General features: G+C 22.7%; 1 long non-coding RNA gene across 1 annotated transcript; it reads left to right on the top strand.

Annotated features, from left to right (window-relative positions):
* Positions 1 to 3,485: 3,485 nt before the first annotated feature.
* LOC126895467 (uncharacterized) lies at positions 3,486 to 7,915 on the top strand. Its single transcript, XR_007701660.1, has 3 exons — positions 3,486 to 3,696; positions 6,915 to 7,130; positions 7,193 to 7,915. It is a non-coding gene; the product is annotated as an uncharacterized LOC126895467 (long non-coding RNA).
* Positions 7,916 to 8,494: the final 579 nt, after the last annotated feature.

The following is an 8,494-nucleotide window of genomic DNA, read 5'->3' as shown; positions in this document are numbered from 1 at the left end:
TATTTAAAAATTTGAGTTTATGAGATTTTCTTAGAAAAATTAATTTTCATAATAAGAAAATTTAATATATTTAAAAGTGAATAAGATTAAATAAAAAAGGTTTACTAAAACCGATTAGGTTGTTTATTACACACATAAAAATGATTTATTTAGCATTTATATTCGTAATATAAATTTTATACTTTTAAGAAGACAAGAATTAAACTTTGATCTAATATAAATTTAGATCGTAGATAGAGTGTTTAAATGGACTAATAAAAATAAAAATAATTGTGTGAGAAAAAAATGTATTTTATAAAGGATGAATTTATAAAAATATTGGACAAAGATTCTAAAAATAGCTTAATATAAAGTGTAAAAAATATGTAATATACTTCAGCATACGTTGATAAAAGGTCTAAAATATTATTATTGTATGTAAAATTATGGAAATGGATGCAAAGTAAAAAAATGGAAAAAGTATAACCAAAAATGAGATAGGTAAATGAATATAATTTAGGTTAACATAAATAAATGTGCGTGACGCATTTAAATTAAACAGAAATATCTAAAATTTCGGAAAATACTCAAGATGTTACTTTTAATCAACATTTTCTAGTAAATTTAAAAAACCTTTATAATATTTTATTATTAATGGAAAAATATTCAATAATAACAAAATAAATAAATTTTTCATTGTATCACATTTTAATATAGATATAATTTATTCAAATAAAAATACAACAATTTCAATTTTTACTTAAGTAAATGTTTATAGGTATATTTGTATTGCAAAGCTTCTTGGAATAATATTTACATCATTCTGTCCATAATATTCCACAGATATAGATAATAAACTACTGGCCAATATTACCTGTGTTCGCCACTGAAGCAAATAGCCGCCATATTTTTCTTGTAATTCGTGTATAAATAATTTTGTTATTAAAGCAAAAAGTTTTTAATTATAAAAATGTTTGTACACGAACTATAAGAATAAGAATGTTTAGCTTCAAAAAAGACGACGGTTATTTAACTTCAGCCATTATCAGTTTGTAATCTAGTTTATTATTTATATTTGTGTATTATTCATACAAGTTAATTACGATATTTTATATCTAAAAACATTATTGTTAAATTTTTAAACAAATAAATTAAACAATAAAACTTTACAGTTTATAAAGTTATATTGAATAATCATTTTAAATAATCAAATTTCCTACATCTATATTCGCATCTAAATCGTTTTTTCTTTAATTGTAATAGTTTAAAGGTGATTTATATTTTGCATGGTCTCAAATTACGTTAGGTTTATTCTGTGTTATGTTTTTCTTGGTTTTATAACAAAAACCTAATTTATTAAATTCATCTGTTATAATAATATTGTATAATACTATTTCTTATGGATAAACCAAACATTATTGTTTAAAATTTTATACATACGTTGATATCAAACATATTTTAATAAAGAATAGAACATTAACTATTTTATTTTATTTCAGTTGTTATATCGAAAAAATAATTCTTAAAGATAAAAACCTTAATGACATTTTAAGGTTTAAAGTATTTAATTTTTCATTAAATAAGTTAAATTTTGGAAAATACTCTCCTTCTTTATCAAGGCTTTCTTAATGTAATTTTATGATTTTGCAGACATCATCTATAACTTTTCTTAAATTTACTTCATACAATTTAAGTTAAGAAAAGTTTATTTAATCTTTTAAATCTTTGATACAACTTGATGATTTTCCTCTATAATGTTCTTCGGGTATTGAATATCCAGCAGACTTCACACTGGTAACGAAATTTATTACACATTTATAAAAATACTCTAGAATGGTATCCTGTTGGTTAATAACCATTCTAATGACACAAGAACTTTACTAGTTTTAAACATAGATAATAGTTAAACATTGTTAACAATCTAATAAAACTATAGAATATTTTCAAATTATACCTTATGGTACTAAAACGTGCTATTTAAAGCACTTAAAAATATTATTTTAGAAACTATAACTAAAAATTTTTGACAATTAATTTAAAACTATAAAAATCCATTCTTTGATATATAATTCTTTTTAATAAATATAAATTTGTATAAGGTAAAAGACAACGACCAAAGTCTCAATCGTAATATACAAATTTGTTCAATAATTATTTCTTGTTCGAATATTTATTATATATAAAATTTTCCTGAAGCTACCCAAATATAAATAATAAAAATTTGATAATTCCTATGGTTTCTTTAAATTTTGATAATTTCTATGGTATCATATATTTTATACATTTATATAGCTTCTTTAAATTTTAAACATATCTATGGTTTCTAAAATTATAACCAAAGTATCAAAAATTATCAATAACGCAAGACAATGAAATCTCTTTGCTGATTAACGTTCTCCAAAGAAATTGAAAACTGTCGTTTAAACTATTTCGTTCTGAGTCAAAATTCAGATTTTTTGAATGAACACAACAAAATGAGTTTGAAGTATATACGCAACCATTATATGATTTTTTATGTATACATATACGACAATACTCCTTTCACCAAAAATATTTGGCACCATATTTTGTTTTTTTTATTACTTATATAATTATTTAATTTCTCAACTTTGATACACTGAGGCCGAAAAATAGCATTATTTTCATCGTTGCTAAACTTTTATAAAGATTTGAATTTTTATTATTTGGACCCAATAATTTTATCGTTATTATTAGATAAAGATTCAGACTGCTATTGTATTAGTTTTTCCGATTCCTAAGTATCTTTGTTAATTCTACTATTACAACATTATTTCAATATTATTGTGTAAAATAATTGTAATAAATTATTTATAAAATGTAATTAACTTTTAAACCAAAAGCAATCGAGTATATAAAATATCAAATTAAATTAATTTTAATATGATAATTTTTATTTATTAGTGTTTGTATTGACATTGTAAGCTCTACATGAATAATGCTAGTAAAATTTAAATTTAAGTAAATGTTTAGTTTTCTTTGTCGAAATATAGTAAACGAAGATTAAATGCATATTTTTTTGTAGGAGAAAAGAATAGAGTAGGCATTTTAAAATGAAGACACATACAAATATGGTTATGTGCGGGTGTATTACTTTCGACATAGATGCAAATCTCTCGAGACTCCGCCAATTCATAACCTACCAATAGTTTGGTTATTGTGGTGAAAATTGAATAGCTTGTTTCAGATGATTGTATTTTTCCAATATCTGCGTAGTATATACATACTGAAAAATGTTTTTTACTTGACGAAATAATCCATAAGACATAAATCGACACCTATATGTGTTGCCACAAAAATTTTGCGTTTAAATTATTTTTTATAAACCTTGGAGTATGATAAAGGAACAAAGTCGCAAAATAATTTGGTATAAAACAATTCAAACATACTTTAGCAAATAGTGCTTACCATAAATAAACACTACTAAAAAAAATAAAAACGTGTTTATTACTGTCTTTAACTGAGTTATATCAACAAAAGGTTTAATGAAAAAATTCATTAAACCTCTAAGTCAAACACAGTATGGCCAAATAAACGATCAATAATTGCACGTTTCTGGTTATGTTTTTAAGTAATATTCTTTGTTTAAACCACTAACGCATTTAGTGACATTAGCGTATTACCGATTGTAATCCTTAGAAAAATTACTTCTAAAAAAGAATTACGCAATTAATTGTTAAGAAAGAGGCAAATAAAAAGGTAAAAAAATTTTAAATATGTATTCTGATGGTAATTTATTATTAAAGGTGGACGGTATACAGAAATTATTATTTTATACATTACACACGTGAACAGTAATTTAAGAATGTGGAATGAGTACTTTATGCATTTAATATTACTCGCGAATAGTTATTTTACTTGTAGTTAAGAGATTTATAATAACAATTCTATGGTGTATTATTATTTTTTACTTTGCGACGTTACAAAGTTTTTTAATACGGTGGTGAAGTTTATCGAGATTTTCGTATATTCTCGTATAAGTATATACACACAAACTTATAGTCAAGTTGCTTTTGCTTTTAAAGAATTGTAATAAAACAAAGATAAAATAAAAGTTTTCTTAAAACTGTTTTATTTATTTTTAAATATTTTTGTATTCATTTTTCTTTTGTGTTTAATTTATTTCAAATTCCAAAAGTTGATTTTTTCTAATGACACAATAAAAAGTTTTTATTATTTTATTTTTATTAGAAAATATACTAATAATAATACAATATATATTTATTTTATAAAACATTATGTTTTACCTTATATGATCCGAGGCGTTATTTGCTGTTGGAGGATTATGATTTTGTGTACCTGAAATTCTGTTGTCAATTAGGCCCCTTAGGTACAATCTATCTAGTCTCAGATTTTCAACGTTCAAATAAGAGATAAGAAACTCCCTACTGCGGTACGAACGCTTACATAAAATAAAAATCCGAAAAAAAATTATTATATTATGAATAATCAAAATATATTATGTATGAAATTTAAAAGACATTATGGGGATAACGATGAAGTATATAACAGATTTATTTTTAACAAAAACCAATTTTTACCTATTGGGTTATTTAGATTCTTGTCAAATAATGCTATCTTTATAAATGCAAGCTTTTATAGATGCTTAGATAAAAAAATATGTTGCATTTTCACATTTATTGATGGTACAAAAATCTCAAGTAAAGATTATGTATTTAAGTTACTAGATATATTTTATAGACTATACCCAACGGTGGTGTTAGCTTATGTCTTTTATCGAAAAAAACACACGTATCCTATAAAATTATTCTTACTACATGTGCGTACCTTCCTCAGGTGATAATCTAAAAACATACTACCATTTTTTCGTGGTAAACGATGTAATACCCCGAGACCAATTTGTCTGCTTATAGTTAAGCTGAACGAGCAATCTTTGCAGTTTAATAATTTATTTTTCCTTTTTTTTTAGTTAACACAATTCTGCCTATATATATATATTTCTTTTATATATATAGTAACAGAAGAAAGTAAACATTAAAATGTTATCAAGTATAATTATTTTAAAGAGACTTGCCTAGTAATATGGCAATAGTGTAATTATACAAAAACCAACAAGAAAATAAAATTTAATTTTGATTTGTGATTTGATTAAGATAATTATACTGTACCTATGTAATTCTGAACAATGATTAAAATTAGGTCAATCTTGATAATTATTGTTAGTTTTTAAATCATTTTAAGATATTATGACGGAAAATAATTTGAAAATCTGTTGTCACGCATTATTGTGTTTTTGAGTATTTGCATGTTGACAAGCAGTTTAGATAAATAATCGAAAGAACTTCTAAAAAATAAAATTGTAATATGATTTGAGTATATACACAAACTACGAAAATATAATTGATATTTATCAATTATATATCATATATATATATATATAATAAATATCTTTCTATTACTTACTTCTTTTTATAAAGTCTACCTATTTGTGGTTTTTTGGGAATCATCACCAGACCAATCAATATAAGAATCTTTACAACTACGTATGGAGGTTTTTTTTCAAACAACAAAATTTGTATAGGCTTTTCAAAATTAAGATGAATGGACTGAGGCTTTTATAACATTTTATTTAGCAATATTATTTCTTAGAATGTAGTTTTTGGTGTACTGAAATATCCTATCTTAAAAAAAACTCCAATAAAACTAATATTTTTTTAAGTTGGTAAAAACGAAACTGTAAAATGGTCCTTTTTGAACTGTGAAAACATTTATAAAAATATATGAGCAATATTAATATGCTGTAGATTAATTATGTATGGTAACATTTTTACTTAATTTTACGATTACAGCATAAATCATCAACTCGTTCAGGTTGACAAATAATAAATACATTTTTATTCATTTCTAGTGAGTTCGGTTTTTGTGTTTATATTATTTTATTCAAATATCTGAACGAATGCTATAAATTATTTTTTATTTTATGCGCAAAATTTCATTTCCATCCAACAATAGACGGTGAAAGATTTCTATGCATTAGTAAAAATATTTTAAAATGCTTTCAGATAATAAAATCATACAATGAACAACAACAGAACATGCCTAACTTTTCGGATTCGGATTTACTGTCATTCTTACATATATAATAAAAGCCAAAAAGACGTTATATGAATATCTTAAAATGAATATAATTAAATATATAAGCATATTAAAAATACCCACACTCTTGAGACACTAGCATAATAAAATTATTTCATTCTACAGTTTCTAATCTACATTAATTGTCTTTTAGTTGCTTTATTATTTTAAAATGAGACAAATATTACTTTTAAAAACATATTTACATTTAAAATTTCCAAGTTAACCATAAAATATAAGTATTATCGCTTAAATGAATAAGTATAAGCTAGCTAACAATTTCGTTAAAAAAAACCTATAATGTTAAAAACAGCATTTATATTTTACGGTAGATCTGATTTGAAAAATAGTTTCTCAATTAAATGTTTTATTTTTTTTTAACGAGAAAACTACATTTTATTTATCTAGTAAAAGCAAACAAATAACTAAAACTAAATAAATGAATTGTTTTAGTTTTAGATGAAATATTTATTAGTTTTTGTAGTTTATTACTTTGTTACGGAAATTATTGAACGAGAAGTTTTTAATTTGGAATTAGATAATATAGTTACATAAGTTCTTAAGTAAAATTTAACTTACAAGAATTTTTTTTTAGTAATAAATAAATTATTGTTTACAGGCACACATTAAATAATAGCCGGAGCAATTAATAAATATATTATAATACAATAAATTTTATTTTAAGTAAAATTTAACATGAACATTTAAAAAAATAGTATCATAAAATAATTTTTTTATTTGGTACCTTATATACTAAAAATAAAATGAAAATATAGTCAAAAAGTCAACTTTACGTTGTAACCTTTTTATTTTATTTTTAGAATGGCTATGAGTAAGTTCAATGCATCAAATACGTTGACGCATAGAAAAGCAATATTACCTTCCGTATTTCAAGTAAATTTTTTTAAAGGATTTTGGTACACAACACTTATAATCAATCTCAATCAAGTAGCAACAGATGTTTAAATGAAGAAAAAAACCAAATCGGGTTTATGTCTCTTCGATGAAGAATTTATCTTATTGAAAGCGTACCACCGGTTCTATTCCTTTTCATTACTTTTATTATTATTATATATATATATATATATTTCTTTTTAAGGGTCTCTCGAACAACAACTGCATCGACTAGCTCTTTCTACAATAGTTTGGATGACTGACCACGTTACTGTCAGCAGCTGTCAATAAGTATACACCGTAAGTCAGGCACGCTTCTACTGAATTGTAAAAAATATAACGTTACACATTAACCACTGCAGTGCTTACATTCTTCTATAAGATATCCAATATCACCATAAACGGCACAAGAGAAAAAATGGCAAATATTGAAAATTCATAATAGTTATCTTTATCGATAAATCTGTTTTAATATTTAATCAGTTCTTAGACAGTTGAAACGTTACTATTTCCGAAGATACAAAAAATCAAATATTTTTATAAGAAAAGAGTAAATAGCTTTAAATTAATAAATTATTAAGAAAAAAAAATTATTAGTTAATTTACTTTTCAAAGAAGCTATGTTCCATTATTATAATATTTCTATATCTGAATTCAATACCAAATAAATAATACATACTTCTTATAATTAAAAAGAAAATAATTGAAATAAAGAAAAGTTTTAAGGAGCATTTGAAATGAGCCTTATTAAAAATTCTAATAACTACTTAAGTAGTAGTATTTTTCTCAGAATTGCGGTAATTTTTTGTTAATTTATGATCCATGAATAGGTTGCGTATGTCACTATAAGAAATATTACATTTTTTGTAGTAAATAAATTATATTTCGAGAAAGACAGGCCATTTTTAATTATTTAATTGAAATTCCAATTCTGGTTAAAGAATTATTTTTAAATAAGTCTTTTGTTTTAATCGTATTAAATCCAAAAAATAATTAAAAATTAACAAATACTATTAAAATAAATAAAATAATTGTTAATAACTTTTATTATAATAATATTGATTACTTTTTTCAATTAAATTTTATTTTATATATTAAACATTAATAAATAATTTAAATGATTAAATTTTTTTATAATTCTTAAATTTTTCCTAACTTTATTTATATTGTGTAAATATTACACTATTATTTATAACTAAATTTGAATTTCAACATAGAATAAAAGTTATTATCTCGACTAATTATTGTAGCATTCATTTATGAGTACAATTGTATTTTAAAATAATGCTATGTAATGTTATCTCTACATCAATTAAACAATTGGTATTTTGCAACCCGATTTACGCTTAGACACTAACCAAAGAAAATTGAAAAATAATATTGTATCAAAAACAATAATAGTTTTTTAAGATTATAACTTTAACAATTAAAAAATAATTATTATTAGCTTTTGTGAAAAAAGTAGCAACGTCAAAAAATAATAATATAAAAATGATTTTATTTTTCA

Source organism: Daktulosphaira vitifoliae, unplaced genomic scaffold (assembly GCF_025091365.1).
Source record: "Daktulosphaira vitifoliae isolate Bord-2020 unplaced genomic scaffold, ASM2509136v1 Scaffold_1, whole genome shotgun sequence".
NCBI lineage: Eukaryota > Metazoa > Arthropoda > Insecta > Hemiptera > Phylloxeridae > Daktulosphaira > Daktulosphaira vitifoliae.
Note: the sequence above shows the minus strand (reverse complement) of the source record. Positions and strands in the feature narration are given on the sequence as shown.